Raw genomic sequence first — 18,949 nt, 5'->3', positions numbered from 1 at the left:
TGGGCTGAATGAGAGGGAATGTAGGCTGGGTGTTGCGTAAATTGACATCATTGGCTTCCGGAAGGTGTCCCACAATGCTCCGCTGTGACTGCTCTGGGTGTGTTTTTTAACTTTGCTGCTCTGTAGCAGCATGCATAAGAAAAAAACCTCTCCCCTAGTTAAGCCCCAGGCAATTTTGAATTCCCATTTCCTGGTTGGTCAGCGTGGAGAGAGGTTGCTAGCATAGTTGATCATGGTGACTGCATGCCCCAACCGCACTCCATGCTGGCGTAGACCTAAGGTGTTGGATCTGTCTGTGGGGAGAAGAGTCTATTCAGGCATAGCTCCGATCCAGCAGAAGATACTTCAATATCTATGAAAAGATAGCGTGGAGCATATGGGAGAAGAGGCACAACAGGGACATGCAGCAGTGCTATGTTAAAATCAAAGAACTCAGGCAGGCATATCAAAAGACAATGGAGGCAAACAGTTGTTCTGGGTCATCACCAAAGACATGCTGCTTCCACAATGAGCTGCATGCAATTCTCAGCAGTGACCCCACCACAGCCCCCAAATGCAGCATTGATACCTTGTAGGAATCTGGCTCTTGGGCCAATGATGATGAGACTGTGGACGAACAGCAGCAGCAAGATAGACTCCCCCTGCAGAACTTCCAGGAACAATCACCCTCTTCCCAGCCCCCTTCCTCCAAGCTTTCCAGTAGGAGGTGGGGCAGGATGCAGTATGTGCTCCACTCGACACCGGAAGAGGAGAGTAGGAAGAGAAGGTGGCCATTCTAAGAACTTCCAGTGTGCAGGCTTTGGTGCTTGTGCAGACAAGCAGCATTTGTTTCTCCCCTTCCCCCTCACTTCCATGAGAATGGTTGCTAATAGTTAAATTATTTTCCTTTATATATGTGCAATAAAAGACAACTTCTTTGTAATTAAATATTCTTTATTTAAAATTCAGATGGGTGGTGAGGGAAGGTACTGTGACAATACTGTAACTGAGAGGATGATATGGGAAGGCAAAACAGAAGTGGTACTCATTATAAAAACGGGTTTTGAAAGCCTGTGTGAGGTGCAGAGCTCCTCATCGGGCTCTCAGCATTGCGGCTGATATCTGGCTGCTCAAAGTTTGCAGCCAGCCGATCTGCCTCCATGACCCAACCCAGCAGAAACTTCTCTCCCTTTGTCTCAGTTATGGAGCACACAGCAGGCAGAGGTAACTGGGGATATTGCTTTCACTGAGGTCTAACCTAGTGAGCAAACTGCACCAGTGAGCCTTTAAACATCCAAAAGCACATTCCACCACCATTCTGCATTTGCCCAGCCTATTATTGAACCACTCCTTATCGCTGTCCAGGGGTCCAGTTTCATGAGCCATGGGAGCAAGGGGCAGGCTGGATCTCACAGGATCACTATTGGCATTTCAACATCATCAATAGTTATGTTTTGGTCCGGAAAAAAAGTCCCCACTTGCATCTTACTGAACAGACTTGAGTGCTTGAAGATGCATGTGTCATGCCCCTTTTCAGAGCACCCCATGTTGATGTTGGTCAAATATCCCCTGTGATCCACCAGTGCTTGCAACACCATGGAAAAAAGTATCCCTTTCAGTTTTTGTACTCTATCGTAAGGTGGTCTGGGTGCTAGGAAGGGATATGCGTGGCATTTATCGCCTCACCACAGGGAATCCCCTCGCAGCAAACCCATCTACTATGTCCTACACGTTTCCAAAACTCACTACCATTCTTAGCAGAAGTCTATTAATGGCCCTGCACACTTTACCACAGCAGCTCCCATGGTGGATTTACCAATTCCGAATTGATTCCCAATTGACTGGTAGCAGTCTGGCATTACTAGCTTACCCAGAGTGATGGCCACTCACTTCTCTGCTGTCAGAGCAGGTCTCAAGTTAGTATTTCTGCACTTCAGGGCTGGGGACAACTGTGGGCAAAGTTCCAGGAAAGTGGCCTTATGCATCCAAAAGTTCTGCAGTCACTGCTCATCATCCCAGACCTTCATAACAATGCAATCCCATGAGTCAGTGCTTGTTTTCTGGGACCAGAAATGGCGCTCCACCGAGTTCAGCTGCTGTGTGATAGTCAGCAGCAACCGGGAATTTTTCGTTCTATGGCTTGTAGCAGGGTGGCTTGAGTAACATCACAACTTTCTGTGCTGTGGCTCTTTTCTCAGCCTTAGAAATACTGCAGGATAAGTTGTGAGATGTTTGTGATGCTCACACTGATAGTGCAGAGCTGAGCAAGCTCCATGTTTTTCGGGCAATGGCATACACATGGCTGAGCCAGGGTTTCGAAAAGCGGTGCAAAAAAGTGATTGTTGTTTGCTGTTAACAATGGGACGGAGGGAGGACATAGCATGATGGGAGTCCCAAGGCTTTCCCAAAAGCCCCTGCGGCGAGTTGCACTGTGGGATAGCTAGCCACAGTGCATCACTCTGTATTGATACAAGCGTGGCTAGTGGGGACGCACTCCCCTGACACAATGAGTGTGGTGTGATCACGGCCGACAGACTTCATTAGCTCAGCGGGTGAATGTCAACTGAAATTAAATAGACTTCACTTCACAGTATAGACAAACCCTTAGTCTACCTGCATCATACATGGGCTGCCTTGAGCCAGTGATATGTGAAAAAGGCTTTTAGGGATGGTGAGATGGTAAAAAATGGATAAATCAGGATGGCTCATATACATTTAGGGATAAAGAAATGGCAAAGAATGGCGAAGTTGTGTCCTTGCCTCACTGCACTGTAGCAAGAATTGTGTCCTCAAAACTCAAGACAGTCATTGAAAAATGTACCTGTTTCAGTAATCTAGGAGGGAGTACTGAGGCCTGTGCCAACAGCCCACTATTAATTTTTATCCAAATTATTGATGAGTTTTCTCCATGCATGGAAGTACTGAGGTAATAGTTACAAAGCCCTTACTTCTGCTGTGAGCAAATATGGAGGTTTACAAGTGTGCTTTTGCACCATCTGTGAGGAGGCATGAACAATGAGCAGCTGTATAAGTGGATGAGTAGGCTTGCTAAAAGAAAATGGAGTTGAACACCCTACCTTCTGCATACTCCAGGAGGCATGAAATATATTAAAACAAGTGATGTGATAGCTAATGTGATAAAAGTGGTCAATGTTATCTGTGGAGAAAACAGAGCAAAGAGATACAGAGAATTTATCAGTTTCCTTCACACACTGAATGCAGAATATGAAGATTTTCCTCACCATTCACAAGTGTGATAGCGGAGTGCAGGAATGTGCCTTTTACATTTATTTTTCCAAATTAGAAATGTGATCCATGCATTTCTGAAAGAAAATAAGCAAGAGCAGTTGGAAAGCCCAACATTTCTCTGTGTATTTGCCTTTCTATCAGATAAGCAGCTCATCTCAATACACTCAGGTACAGGCAGCAAAGCAGAAATTAGAATGTTTCTGTTGTGGTGGACCATGTTGATATGGTCCACAGAAAGCTTAGACTATTCAATGTGTCCCTTCAAAAGATCATCCATTTTCCATCATGCAAGGAACTCTCACCTCAGACTGAAGATGCTGATTCTCAGCTTCTCAGAAATGATCAGATCTCAGCTGAGTTCAGCCCCAGTTTAGCAGTTTGAGAGTGAGAGATGCAGCATTCAACAGCCAGATGGAGGTACCAATTGAGCAGCATTTGCACCATCTTCAGCTTGATCTGTGTGAAATACAGAGTATTCTTTTCTTTTCAAGAACAATGAATTGCATGGAAACGTCTGAAAACTTGTCCCTAAGGATAAGTTTCCTAACTTAAAAGACTTTGCTCTGAAGCTTTGTTCAATGTTCAGAAGCACAATTGCAAAAGCACGTTCTCAGTAATGAAATGTGAAATCAAAATACAAGCTAGAGTGTGACACCCATTGGCTGCTGCCTCTGTCTTGCCACTACAAATATCGATGTCAACATACAAGAAAAGCCTTTCTCTTAGGGGTCTCACTAAGATGTGAGGTAATCTCTTATTTTTGTTACTACCTCTTAGCCCCATTAATGCCTTAATGGCTAAATCCTTGTAAATCTAAAAAATTTAATTCCAGATCATAGAATCAGATATTTCTGTATGTGGCCCTCAAATGATGGCCATTTGAGATGCTCCAAAATTAGCATTCAGGCCACAGCACTGAAAAGGTTGGACCATCATGATTTAAACTGGACTCAAGCTGTGCAGTGGATCTATTTGCAAAATAGAAATATGTTCATCATTATGTATTGCCACAGCATTTAGAGACCCAACCCCCCCTCCATTGCAGCCCTAAGCCTATTATGCTAGATGCTGTACAAACATAAAAAAATGGACTCTTCCCCAAAGAGCTTCCAGGCCACATATAAGGGAATTAAGTGGATACACTAGAAAGGAAAAGCACAAGGCATGGTCTACACTTGATTTATTGCAGCAGTGCTGTGTCAAAAACCCCACTGTAGAACACAGCTATGCCACCAGAAGCATGCTTCTATTGACAGCGTTCCACAGAGGATAGCTCTGTAAGAGTGAAAGCTTATCTCACCAACAGAAGTTGGTCTAATCAAAGCTATTACTTCATCCACTTTCTCTCTCTTGTTCCTATTCTGTCAGAAAAACTGTTGGTGTATCTCCATTAGGAAGCTATGCAGGCATAGGCGCTGTAGTGTTGAAATAGCCTACACAAAGCATGGGTCAACATTGGTCCTCAAAGCAGTGTATTTGGTGCTGGAGGCTTTGGATCAGGCCTCTTTTCAGTTCACAACAAAAAACACAGCTTACAGTACTCCTTATCCAGTTTTCCTCTCCCAAGAGAAATAAATACCCTAGAGAATCAATATTTATAAACAGCTTCTTTGTGTTTCTCATTCTGAGTGATCTTACATGTATCACAGTAATCATCTTAACCTGATGCAATTCTCCAACCAAGAACCTATGTAAGGAAGGATTTCACTCCTGCCTCCTCTCCTCCACCCCCTCCCTCCCAAAACACCAACCCATTAATTGATTGCTGTGTTAGTTTGGCATATTTAAGTGCTTTTTGAAAGTGAATTCAAAAAATGGATTATGTCAGTTTTGTAAACTGGTGGATAAGATGTCCCTCGAACAATACATTCATATGGAAAGGAGAACGGTACCCCGTTGTTCATGAACCTGTATCACATGATTTAAAGCAAGGGTGTCAAAAGTACAGCCCACATGTTGTACTTGTAGGGCCTGCCTTACCTATTCTAATTCAGAAGCTAAGATATCATTAGAAAAAAGTTTTTAGCCTGCACTGGTGCAAAAATAACCTTTCAAAGGTGAAGAGTATGACTGATACAGTGTCCTCTATACAAGTCTTAAGGCAGCCTGAAACAAGACTCAAATGCCAACCATTCCCCCCTGCTCCCATTAGTCTGACCTGAGTGCCAACTCTGAAGTCAAATGAGGATACTTCAGACTCAACATTAACTAAGCACCGATCATTTTAATGGAAGGAAAGACAGAGGAAGCAAAAGATGCTGGGTTGGGAACTGGATGTTGCTCATGAAAGAAAATGCAGAGAAGAAAGACTGGGAAGGAGGAGAAAAAAAAATAGGATGGAGACAGAAGAGCAACAAATGGTTAGACTAGCACTAGGGTAACTGAAAAATATTAAAATGCAAAATTATAAACATATTTGATACTTCAGTTGGTAGTCTCAGCAGAGAAACCTATGAGAATGTATGAAGCAAGATTAATTAATACACTGATTTCCTTGATGACAAATAGGTCCTTTAGTTCTGACAGGAAACATATTGAGAGGACAGTGGAAGGCAGCTTGCACAGTTGATACCCTTCTGTATCTGTTACAAAACTAAAAAATGGAGTCAAGGTTTATTATTCCAACATCTTTAATTACCACTAAATTAACAAAAAATTAAAAACCAATTAGTGATTAAAAAAGATGCTGGAGCTTACACAGGTGTAAGAGTGCACATAGCAGTTGGAAAAATAAGTCCAATACAATAGAATCTCAGAGTTACAAACGTCTTGGGAATGAAGGTTCTTCGTAACTCTGAACAAAACGTTATGGTGGTTCTTTCAAAAGTTTACAACTGAGCATTGTCTTAATACTGTTTTGAAAGTTTACTATGCAGAAGAAAAATGCCACTTTTAACCATCTTAATTTAAATGAAACAAGCACAGAAAAACAGGGTTACTTACCAGTAACTGATGTTCTTCGAGATGTGTTGCTCATGTCCATTCCAATATAGGTGAGTGCACACCACCGTGCACGGTTCCCAGAATATTTTTCCCCTTAGCAGACCCCGTAGGGTCGGCTCTAGTACCCCCTGGAGTGCCACGCATATGCCGCGGTACATGAGGCATTGCTGGCCCTACGCCCCCTCAGTCCCTTCTTTCTGCCAACTCCGACAGTGGGGACGGAGGGTGGGTGTGGAATGGACATGAGCAACACATCTCAAAGAACAACAGTTATTGGTAAGTAATCCTGTTTTCTACTTCGAGTGATTGCTCATGTCCATTCCACTATAGGTGATTAAAAAGCCATACCTCGGAGGTGGGTAGGAGTTACCGGTGAGCTGCCCTTGGCACGGCTCTGCCGCAACACGTGTCCTCTCTCACCTGCTGGACAATGGCGTAGTGGGATGTGAAGGTGTGCACCGACAACCAGCGGCGGCTTTGCGGATGTTCTGCAGGGGCACTCTCTCCAGGGTGGCCGCAGAGGAGGCCGGAGCTCTGGTTGAGGGCACTGTGATGACACCCGGAAGCGGCACATTCGCCTGCTCGTAGTGGCACTTGATGCAGGATGTCCTCCATGCGGAGATGCACTGGGCAGAGACAGGTGATACTTTCATCCGGTCGGCCACTGCGACAAAGAGCTGCATTGATTTCCGAGCGTCTTTGTACACTCGATGTAGAAGGCTGGCTCGTCCCACGTCCAGCCAATGCCATCTCCCTTCCTCTTCCAAACCATGCGGTTTGGGAAACACGGGGAGAAATATCTTGGTTACAATGAAATTGGGAACCCACCTTGGCAGGAAGGCTGGGTGCGGCCTCAACTGCACCTTATCTTATAGAACACTGTATAAGGGGGCTCCAAGGTCAAGGCCCTAATTTTGGAGACCCTCCTGGCTCAGGTAATGACCAACAGGGAGGGTACCTTCCATGAAAGCATGAGCAGAGGGCATGAAGCCATGGGTTCAAAAAGGGGGCCCCATGAAATCCCAGGGAAGCACCGGGTCACGGACCTGCGGATAAGCCTCTCCACCCCCTTGAGGAACCTGACTGGCATGGGATGGGAGAACAGGGAGTTCCCCTCTAGCGGCTGATGGAAGGCCGAATGGCCGCCAAGTGAACCTTCAACAAGGTCAGCACCATACCCTGGAGCCTTAACTGGAACAGGTACTCCAGGATCATCTACCGAGGCGAGAGGCTGGGCAGAATGCCCCGGGACTCCGCCCAAGAGGTAAATCATCACCTCTTAGGCCGATACACAACCTGTGTAAAAGGAGGTGCTGGACCCACACCGGGCAGGGTCTCACTCCCTCCATCGGCCACAGGGTCTCCAGGCCATGAGGTGCAGGGAGTCCTGGTCCGGGTGCAACAGGCGACCATGGACCTGGGAGAGAAGGTTGTGCCACCTTGGGAGCTCCATGGGCAGAATGATCGAGAGGTCCAGCAGCATGCTGAACCAGTGCTGTCTTGGCCAGGCTGGAGCGATGAGTGTGACGCCCGCCCTATTCCTCTTAGTTTCCAATAGGAGTTTGGGCAAGAGCGGAATGGGTGGGAGCGCGTACATGAGAGTCCCCGCCCAGCTGGCGAGGAACGCGTCGGAAATCAACCCAGTCTTGCCCGCAGCGAACAGAACCTTGGGCACTTCGTATTCCAGGCTGACACGAATAGGTCCCATTGGGGAATACCCCACTTTCGGAGGGTCGTAGCCATCACCTCCAGATGCTGCGACCAGTCATGGTGGGGTCGAAACGCTCTGCTGAGGCGATTAGCCTCATCGTTCTTCACTCCCAGGAGATGAGAGGCAGTCAAGTGGAAGTCATGCCTCATGGCAAGACCCACAGACAGGCCACTTCCTTGCAGAAAGTCAAGGAGCGCGCCCCTTCCTGCCTGTTTATATAAACCTAGCTGCGGTGTTGTTCGTCAGCATCTGCACCACTCTGCCTGTCAGGAATTGGAGGAACATCCTGCACGCTAGGCGAATAGCCCTTAGCTCCTTCATGTTGGTGTGCAGGCACCTGCCCTCCTCCAACCAGAGCCCTTGTGACTCAGGTTGGCTGCTGTGGGCCTTCCGTCCCATGTCCAAGGTGTCGGAGATTAGGGTGACCGACAGAACCAGTTCCCTGAATGGGACACCCTCCCACATTGCCCTGGGCAATCTCCACCAGCCTCGGGAGGCTAGGACGGGTGGGGGAACTGTGACCACCCAGTCAGTGGCTGTCTGCTCGGCCCGTACACCGAGGCCAACCATTATGTGCGGGCCACTATATGGCCTAACAGCTGTAAGCAGCGCCCGGCTGTTGTCGTGAGGCATCGGTGCAGCTGGGAGATGATAGAGACCCTAGCCTCAAGACATGGCTGAGGCAGGAAGGCTGTGGTCTGGGAAGCATCCAGGGAGCCCCCAATGAATTCTATGCGTGTTGGCTTCTGCTTGTTTAGGAGCAGACCCAGACTGCTGCATGTGGAGGGAGTGAGGGTCACGCCCTCCTGCACTTGGAACCTGGACCTGCCCTGATCAGCCAATCGTCCAAATAAGGGAAGATTTGCACATCCTCTTGTCTCCGGTGGGTCGCCACTACTGTCATGCATGTGGTGAACACCCCTGGAGCCGAAGACAGGCCAAAGGGCAGGGCTGTAAATAGGTAGTGGGAGCAAGCTACTGTGAAGCGGAGGAAGCTCCTGTGGCTGGGGAGGAGGGACCCATGAAAGTATGCGCCCTTGAGGTTGAGGGCTGCATACCAGTCTCCTGGATCCCTGGAAGGGATTATGGAGGCTAGGGAAACCCTGCGAAACCCCAGTCGTTTGACATGTTTGTTTAGACGCCGCAGGTCTAGTATGGATCTCAGACCCCCCGTTGCCTTGGTGAGCCATAACCACCACTCCTATGTTCAGGAGGGTGTCCACCTCCTACAAGAGGAGTTGCTCGTGGTGGGGGGGTACAGCGTAGCCCCCAGAGACTATTCCAAGGACCCAATGGTCCAATGTAATCTTTGCCCATATGGGGTAGAAGGCCTTAACTTGTTCAGGAGAGGGCGGGGCGGGTCCAGGAGAGCCATAGGGTGTCACCTTCACGCGCACCATCAAAACTGTCTCCTACAATTGCCCGACCCCCTGGGGGGCAGAGGACGAGCTATACGCTAAGGGATGGATACGCGTTACAGGTGAGAGGGGTCTTGACCCTACCGCATCTATCAACGGAACACCACGACAAGACAGTTGGTCTCTTTCCAAAACAGGGACAATTTATTGAAGTGACAAAGATAACAAACACGTGGGTCAGATAACAAGTGGGATTGAACCCCCGGAACCCAATACCTCCAGAACACAAAACCCTGATGAAACACCTCCTCCCTTGAGTCTTTGCACTTTGCTCACAGTCAGTCTTTGCCTCCTGGTGTTGTTATTACAACTTGATGTTAGGCCATCTACTTCTCTTCCTCGTCCGACGCCGTCTGCTTCTCTTCCTGGTCTTGATGGATCCTACCCAAGCCAAACTTTTCAAACCACCCGCCACACTGTCACCAAGATGGACAGCCCTTGTCGTTGGGCTCAGGTGACTTATATAGATTTCGGTGGCACCAAATGCACCAATAGGGTGGCCGGGATTTTCCCGCTCCAAGGTTTTGCACACGACAGAGTGCTTTTGCACCCGGCACTATGCTGTTGTGCGCATGGCACGCTACCCTACTTAGGTCAGGGCTATCATTGGTCAGCTGCTGTCTCTGGGCAGATCTGACCTCGAGGTGATAGCTGACCGCACTCTGCCCATGCTGACCTTTTGAACCCTGCCAACTGACTGTGCCTACTGTATAGAGACAGATTCCATTAAAAGCAATATGGAGTCTGGGCTATTTAACTATAACTGTAATTATATACAAGACAGGGGTCGAGTCACAGGCTTACAGAGCTGGGGGGCTGATTCCATCCTCTAAACCCCCTAATTGTGTCCCTCTTTTGTAGGGGTTGAAAGGGCCTAGGTGGAGGTCTTGGTCGCTGCTGCGCCTGGGGCCGTGACCACCACCTGGGAGTCAAAGGCGTGTACTGGCCTATGGTGAACCATGGCCCTGGAGTCCCTCCGACCATGCTGCCTCACATCGGTCTGATTGGAGAAGAGGGCCGACCCACAGACGGAGGTCTTGGCTTGATTGGTGCACCTCCTGGGACAGGCCTGAGGGTTGCAGCCACGAGCACCTCGTTGTGGAAAAAGGTGGAGGCTATAGCCTTATCCGCCGAGTCAGCAGCGTGACAGGACATTTGGAGCGCTGCCCTAAACATCGTGATTCCTTCATCCAGGATTGTGGTGAAGTCTGCAGCCTGGTCCTGGGGCAGGGCCTCAGCAACCGCCTGAGGGAGTCCCACCATTTAAAATTACATCTCCCCAGGAGGGCCTGATGGTTGGCAGTCCTACACTGCAGGGCTGCCGTGGAATAAATTTTTCTCCCAAACAAATCCCAACCTGTTATCTTTGTTCTTGGGAATGGAACCAGGCAGACCATGCCTGTCCCACAGGTTGGCTGTGTCTACCACTAGGGTTCCCAGGGCCAGGTGAGTGAACAGATACTCGAACCCTTCAGCCAGCCATAACACTTTTTCCAGCCACCTCTACATAGGGGTGACCGAGGAAGGGATTGCACACGGCCTTAACAATTTTGAGGACCCTATCGTGGACTGGTAGAGCCACCCTCACTGGGGCAGCTGCCACCAGCACATTAAAGAGGGTATCAGCCTCCATTAACTCCTTGACCTCCAGGCCTGAGTTAGAAGCCACCCTCTCGAGCAGTCCCTGGTGCGCCCTGAAACCCTTCAGTGGCACCATGTGGTCCTGTGAGGCTGTCTCATCCAGGGAGGGGGAAAGAGGACTGCCTAGGGATGTCCTGTGGGTGCTCCCTTGCCTACCGAAGGGACCACAGAAGGGCCTTCCATGGGGTCCGACTTCTCATCCAAGAAGCGGTGTCTATAGGCCTTCTCCTGTGTCAGGGGCACGGACTGCACCCCTACTGACAGGGTGGATTGGGGCCTTGGTCCCATCTGGATGCCCCATGGGGCCCAATAAGGCCATTGTCCCAGGGGCCAAATCGGGGCTGACTGTGCCACCTGCTTTGACACCTTGTGGGGGCGTCAGCTGTCCCGATGACTGTTCCCCGTGTGGGACCCTGAGCCACTAGACAGGTGGTGCCGTGTCTGTCCTTGGCCCCAGATGCTGTGCTGCACTGGGGACTGAGTTTTCGCTGCCTCCCATGTGGAGGACGATGAGGACCGCCTCCGTCGCCGTGGGCGGTGCCCATGGGCGGAGGCGCACTGCGAAGAGCTCTCGGTACCGAGGACGTCAGCAGCACTGCTTACCCCTCGTTGATGGAGACCGGTGCCGCTCCGCAATCCACGGTGCCGAGCCTAACTCTGGTGACCGGGTTTTGCGTCGGGGCCTACACCGAAAGGTAGCCGGAATGCCTCACCACCTTCGTGTGGCGAACCCCTCGGTACCGAGGCCTCCAACGATGACCGGGTGCTGCACCGCCTCAGTGTGGGTGAACTCCTCGGTGCCGGAGATCTGGAGCAGGAGCCCGAGCGCCACGTGGTGGACCTTGACCGGTGCCGCCTCTTAGCGTGCGCTGCCTCCGGTGCCAGGAACCAACGTCGGCATCGAGAGGGAGACTCCGCATCCAGTGTCGAAAAAGGCTGGCTCACCACCGCCAACCTGGAGTGACTGCTGGGGGAATGTCCTCACTCTATCCACGGTGGCCGTCTGGCAGGACATCTTTCTCCCCATACCGGGGGTCTCCACTGCCCTTCGTGGAGGACCCCATGGGGGCTTGCCCTGGGACACCGGCCCCTTCTCCCTCGGCGGAGGGGGGGCAGAGGTGGCATAGGCAGGCCAACAAGGCTCTTGCCACTTGAGAAAACAAGGTTACTTACCAGTAACTGTTGTTCTTCGAGATGTGTTGCTCATATCCATTCCAATATAGGTGAGTGCGCGCCCCGTGCACGAGCCTCCGGAAGCTTTTCTGCCCCTAGCAACCCCCTGCGGGTCGGCTCCTGCGCCCCCTGGAGTGCCGCGCTCATGTTGCGGTATATAGGGCACTGCCAACTCCGCGGCCCCCAGTCCCTTCTTTCTGCTGACTCCGACAGCGGGGACGGAGGGTGGGTTTGGAATGGATATGAGCAACACATCTTGAAGAACAACCGTTACTGGTACGTAACCTTGTTTTCTCTCTTCAAGTGATTGATCATATGCATTCCAATATAGGTGATTAAATAGCCATACCTTGGAGGCGGGTAGGAGTCACTGTCGAGTAGCCCTTCTTAGTACGGCTCTGCCGACACCCACGTCCTCTCTCGCCTGTTGTACGATGGCGTAATGAGATGAGAAGGTGTGGATTGATGACCAGGTCGCTGCCCTGCAGATGTCCAGCAGTGGCACGTGCTCCAGGAAGGCCGCCGATGAGGCCTGGGCTCTGGTCGAGTGTGCCGTTACGGTCCCCAGAAGCGGCACCTTCGCCTGATCGTAACAGGTACGTATGCAGGCGGTGATCCATGCAGAGATGCGTTGGGTAGAGACAGGTAAGCCTTTCATTCTGTCCGCGACTGCCACGAACAGTTGGGTTGATCTCCTGAATGGCCTTGTGCGATCAATATAATAGGCCAGGGCCCATCTGACGTCCAACGAATGCCATCTCTGCTCGACCTCCGATCCGTGTGGTTTAGGAAAAAACACGGGGAGGAAGATGTCTTGGTTACAGTGAAACTGAGACACCACCTTAGGTAGGAATGCTGGGTGGGGTCTCAGCCTCACTTTGTCTTTATAGAAGACCGTGTAGGGGGGTTCCGAGGTCAAAGCTCTTAACTCGGAGACCCTTGTGGCCGATGTAATGGCTACTAGGAAGGCCACCTTCCAGGAAAGGACGAGCAAAGGGCATGTAGCCATGGGCTCAAAGGGGGGTCCCATTAATATGGAGAGAACCAAGTTCAGGTCCCAGAGAGGTACCGGGTCACGGACCTGCGGATACAGTCTCTCTATCCCCTTAAGAAACCTACAGGACATAGGGTGAGAGAAGATAGACCTCCCTTCCATTGGCCGGTGAAAGGCCGAGATGGCCGCCAGGTGTACTCTCAGGGCGGCCAATGCCAGGCCCTGCATCTTTAAGTGTAGCAGGTACTCTAGGATCGCCTGAATGGGCGAAGAGCTGGGCAAGATACCCCGGGACTCCGCCCAAAAGGTAAAGCACTTCCATTTAGCCTTATACAACACCTGAGTGGAAGGCTTCCTGCTTCCCAGCAGGACCTGCTGAACTTGTGCTGAGCAGGCTCTCTCTCCCTCCGTCAATCACAGAGCCTCCAGGCGGTCAGGTGGAGGGAGTCTAGGTCCGGGTGCAGAAGGCGACCCTGGTCCTGGGAGAGGAGGTCGTAGCGTTTCGGAAGCGGTATTGGCTCGGCTATGGACAGGTCAAGCAGCATACTGAACCAGTGTTGTCAGGGCCAGGCTGGTGCAAAATGACGTCCGCTTTGTCTCTCTTGACTTTCAAAAGTACTTTGGGAAGTAGCGGAACGGGGGGAAATGCATACATTAGGGGCCCCGTCCAGTCTATTAAGAAGACGTCCGAGAGGGAGCCCTGCTCGCGCCCCCGGAGCGAGCAGAACCTCGGGCACTTCTTGTTCCACGCTGAGGCAAACAGATCTAGTTGGGGAACACCCTACTTGTGGAAGAGAAAAGTTGCCACCCCCCAGTGAAGCGACCAGTCGTGGCGGGGTAAGAATGACCTGCTGAGGCGGTCCGCCTCATCGTTCCTGACCCCAGGGAGGTGAGAGGCAGATAGATGAAAATCATGCCTCACTGCAAGGTCCCATAGTTGTATGGCTTCCTGGCATAGGGCCGAGGAGCGTGCCCCCCCTTGCCTGTTTATATAAAACATGGCTGCCGTATTGTCCGTGAGGACATGCACCACCCTGCCCGTTAGGAACCTGAGGAACACCTTGCAGGCCAGCCGGACAGCCCGGAGATCCCTGACATTGATGTGGAGGTGCAATTCGTGAGGCGACCATAGACCCTGCGTGCTGAGGTCGCAGCTCATGTGGGCTCCCCAGCCCACGTCTGAAGCGTCTGTTATTAGCGTTATAGAGGGGGTCAATTCTGCAAAGGGAACCCCCCGCAGTACTTCCCTCGGGTCTGTCCACCAGTTGAGGGATGCAAGTACCTGGGCTGGGATAGTGACCACCTTGGAGAGTGAATGTCTGGATGGGGCATATACAGAAGTCAACCAACCTTGGAGAGGCCTGAGTTTGAGGCGAGCTAACCTCACCACATATGTGCATGCCGCCATGTGTCCCAACAGCTGAAGGCAATGTCTGACTGTTGTTGTGGGGGACCTGTGTAATTCCGAAATTATGGCGGTCATGGTCTGGAATTGAGGCAGTGGGAGGAACCGCATCGAGGGTAGCCCCAATAAAGTCCATGCGCTGCACCGGGGTGAGTGTGGACTTCTGCTCGTTGATGAGCAGCCCCAGTTTGGTGCATGTCGCGCAAGTTAGGGCCAGGCTGTTCTGTACATGGACTCTGGATCTTCCTCGTATTAACCAATCATCGAGGTAGGGGAAGATCTGGACACCTCTGCGCCGGAGGTGGGCCGCTACCACCGCCATGCATTTTGTGAAGACCCTGGGCGCTGAGGAGAGGCCAAAGGGGAGGGCCGAGAATTGGTAGTGGGCACCCGCTACCATAAAGCGGAGAAAACGCCTGTGGCCAGGGAGGATAGAGATATGGAAATAGGCGTCTTTTAAATCGAGGGCAGCATACCAATCCCCTGGATCCAGAGCAGGAATAATAGAGGCTAGGGAGACCATACGGAATTTGAGGTGCCTGATAAACTTGTTCAGACGACGAAGGTCCAGAATAGGCCTCCCTTTGCCTTGGGAATAAGGAAATACCGGGAATAGAACCCCCTGCCCCTTTCCATAGGAGGAACTTCCTCTACCGCCCCGAGGAGGAGGAGAGAGTGCACCTCCTGGACGAGGAGTAGCTCGTGAGAGGGGTCCCTGAAGAGGGACGGGGTAGGGGGAAAGTCCGGTGGGAATGCTGAGAGTTGGAGGGCATAACCCCGTTTCACCACGCTGAGTACCCAGCGGTCCGAGGTTATCCTCTGCCACTCTCGGAAGAATGGGCGCAGTCTGTCTGCGAAAGGTAAAGTGGGATCCAATGGGATGGGGAGAGAGCCGCCCTCGAGCGTCCCATCAAAAGGACTGCTTATTGTTCTTTTGCTGGCCTTGCTGGGAGCTCCCTGCAGGGCCTTGGCGGTCTCTGCGGTTAGCCTGCCTAAAGCGATCTCGGCCCCTCCTTGGCTGGGCAGGCCGAGGAGGCAGTCTGGGGACAGGCTGCTGCTGCCTTTGAGGGCGCTGTTTGCCCTGGCGCCTTGTGGCCTGCGGCACATACAGGCCTAATGACTTCAGGGTGGCCCTAGAGTCCTTTAAGGCATGGAGTTTATTGTCTGTTTTATCTGAAAACAGGCCTATGCCGTCAAAGGGCAGATCTTGGATGGCCTGCTGAACTTCCGGCGACAGACCGGAGGATTGTAGCCAAGCAGATCGTTGCATGACTATTCCAGATGCCATGGCCCTCCTTGCCGCATCAGTGGCGTCGCTGGCGGATTGGAGACCGGCTCCTGCAACTGTCGCGCCCTCCTGGAGAATGGTGTTGTAATCCTCCGCCAGGTCTTGTGGCAACGCGCGAAGGATCCTCTGGAGGGAAGCCCAGAGATTCAAGTTATATCTGCCAAGGAGCGCTTGGTGGTTTGCTATGCGTAGTTGCAAAGATGCAGTCGAATACATTTTTCTCCCAAAGAGATCTAATTTTCTGTTCTCCTTATTTTTGGGAGTGTTCGACTGGGCACCTTGTCTGTCCCTTTGGTTGACAGCATCAACAACCAGCGACCCTGGGGGAGGATGATTATATAGGTATTCAAACCCTTGAGGGGGGACGTAATATTTGTGCTCAGCTGTTTTAGAGGTGGCAGCTACCGAGGCAGGAGTCTCCCAGAGGGGCTTGACCAGCTTAAGAACCCGGTCATGAACTGGGAGCGCGACCCGGGAAGGTCCCGCTGAACCTGAAACCCCAAAGAGAGGGTCCTCCTCCTCTGAAAGTTCCTTGAGGTCAATTTGCAGATTGTCAGCCATCCTCTTTAGTAATTCCTGATGGGTTTTAAAATCAGAAAGCGGGGTTCTCTGGTCCCTGGATGTAGTGTCCGGGGGGGAAGAGGAGGAGGACTGTTGGAGGGGACCCGTGGAGGGACCCTCCATGGGGTCAGACTCTTCATCTGAAGTTTGTGCCTTGTCCTGGCTGGGAGGCGGGGGTGGCGGTTGGGCTGCCACTGAAGGAGCTGACGCTGTGCCCTGGGTCGTTTGTTGCGGCCACGGGCCCCAATAGGGCCATTGCCAGGGCCCTTGTACCCAGGTCAGCACCGTTCCCGGTGCCATATATGAACCAGGCCCGCGAGGTGCCGGACTGCGCGATCTAGGGCGCTTTGTCCGATCCCTATCCCGATCAGGCAGAGATCTGCTCCGGGATGATCGGGAGCGGCCGCGACGGTATCTACGGTGACATCGGGGGAGTGACCGGCTGGAGCTGGTGGATGAGTGCCCCCGGGCCCTCTTGGTCTTATGGCGATTATCTGCCGGAGACCTGGGGCGGTCCCACTCGCGACTGCGCCCTCTATCGTGATGCGGTGCCGGAGAATCTCTCGGTGCCAAACTGTGCGGTGCTGAGGGCCGCACCGGGCTGCGTGCAGGGCTAGTCGTTCTCGATGTCGAGCGGCGACGGTGGGGCTCAGGAGCAGCTGTGTAGCGATGGCTGCTAAGGGACTGGGAACGGTGTCTAGTTTCCCGGGACTGAGCGCGAGTACGATCCGGGGATCTAGACCGGTGCCGAGGTGCTTTGGTCATTTGCGGCACCGGGATCCGCACCGGGCTGCGCACCGAGGATTGGGAACGGTGCTCGCATGAGCGCGCCGAAGGTCTTGGCGCCGCAGGTGAACAGGACCGGTGCCAAGAACGGGAGCGGTGCCTGGCGTCCTTGGGCGAGGTCAACCGGTGCCAGGAGCTGCGCACCGAGGATCGAGGAAGGTATTCAGTCTCCCTCGGTGCCGCATAGCTGGTGGTAGGACGGTGCCGGGACACCGATGACCTGTCACCTGAGCTGGAGCGGCTGCTCCCAGAACCTCTGGACCGCTCTTGGTGCTGCGGTGTCGAGGTGCTCAACGACCTGTGGTCGGAGTGAGGAGGGGGAGTTCCCTTTTCCCCCTTCCTCGACCGTCTGGGGGGAGACGTTGATCCTTGTCTCCTCTGCCCACCGGGGTAACCCAGCACGGGTCTACCCCGAGACACTGTCCCTGACGCCCTCGGCCGAGGGGGGGACGGAGGCGTAGGCATGGCCATGAGGGTGCGTGCCGCTGCAAACGCCTCCGGCGTCGACGGCCCCTGCAGGGGCGCTCCCCCACCCCCTGGGGTCGGGGGAGGCTCGCTGTGCGGAGATGCCGGTGCCGGAGCTGTTTCAACGGCACGTGGCTGGGGCATCTCCTGCGGCACCCCCTGCTGTACCGGTCGCAGGGGGGAGTCCATGGACACGGCCTCTGGCCGTTTCTTTTTCTTCGGTACCTTGTGTATCGGTACCGAGGTCGGTGCCGGGGGAGCGCTGTGTGCCGACGAAACACTCGGTGCCGTCGGCGACCCGGAGGGCTCGGAGACAGGACGAAGCGCCAACTCCATTAGAATAGTCCTGAGGCGGGCATCGCGCTCCTTTTGAGTCCTGGGTTTAAAGGTTTAAAGTTACAAATTCTACATTTGTCCTTCCGATGCAGCTCCCCCAGGCATCGGAGGCAGCAGTCATGCGGGTCGCTGACCGGAAAAGCCTTCAAACAAGCGGCACAGGCTTTGAACCCCGTGGAGCCCGGCATGGCTCCGTCAAGCCCCTAAGGGCTAACTATACTATTTTAACTAAAAACAACTAACTTTTTTTTTTTTTTTTTTTTTTTTTACTATAAAACTACTATAAAAAACTGAACTTTCTAAACTAACTAAGTGGAGATTGCTACTTGCAATTGAGCAAGGGGCAGCGTTCCAAAGACCGTCACGGGCAGAAAGAAGGAACTGGGGGCCGCAGGGTCGGCAGTGCCCTACATACCGCGACATGAGCGCGGCACTCCAGGGGGCACAGGAGCCGACCCGCAGGGGGTTGCTAGGGGCAGAAAAGCTTCCGGAGGCTCGTGCACGGGGCGCGCACTCACCTATATTGGAATGCATATGAGCAATCACTCGAGGAGAGAACCTCCGGAGTCGATGGCATCGGCAGGGACACTCTCTCACTCCCAGGAATCGGGTGAAGCTCCCTGCTCAGAGATGCAGGCACTGGAGAGGACTCTACAGGCCATGGCTGGTGCATCTCTGCCCTCGACTCTGCCCGTACCCACGGCGCAGTGGAGCGTCCGCGCTCCATGCACTCTCGTCTCCGTCAGCACCGCTGCTTGGTGCCGAGTCGAGTCCGGTGCCAGCGGTGACCTCTGCACCGAGATGACGCTCGGTGCCTAAGTGGAGCTAGACGTCTCAGATGCTGGGTGGAGTGCTCCTCCATAAGAGCAAGGCTTTTAACCTAATCTTGCTGTCCTTCTGAGCCCATGGTTAAAAGCCCTGCATATCTTACACTTGTCTTTCCTGTATGCTTTCTCCCCAGGCACTTAAGGTACTGATGGTGGGGGTGGCTAAACTCAGG

The sequence above is a fragment of the Emydura macquarii genome, unplaced genomic scaffold (assembly GCF_026122565.2).
Source record: "Emydura macquarii macquarii isolate MOO-44397 ecotype Brisbane River unplaced genomic scaffold, CSIRO-AGI_Emac_v2 contig_2205, whole genome shotgun sequence".
NCBI lineage: Eukaryota > Metazoa > Chordata > Testudines > Chelidae > Emydura > Emydura macquarii.
This window is presented reverse-complemented; position numbering follows the sequence as displayed.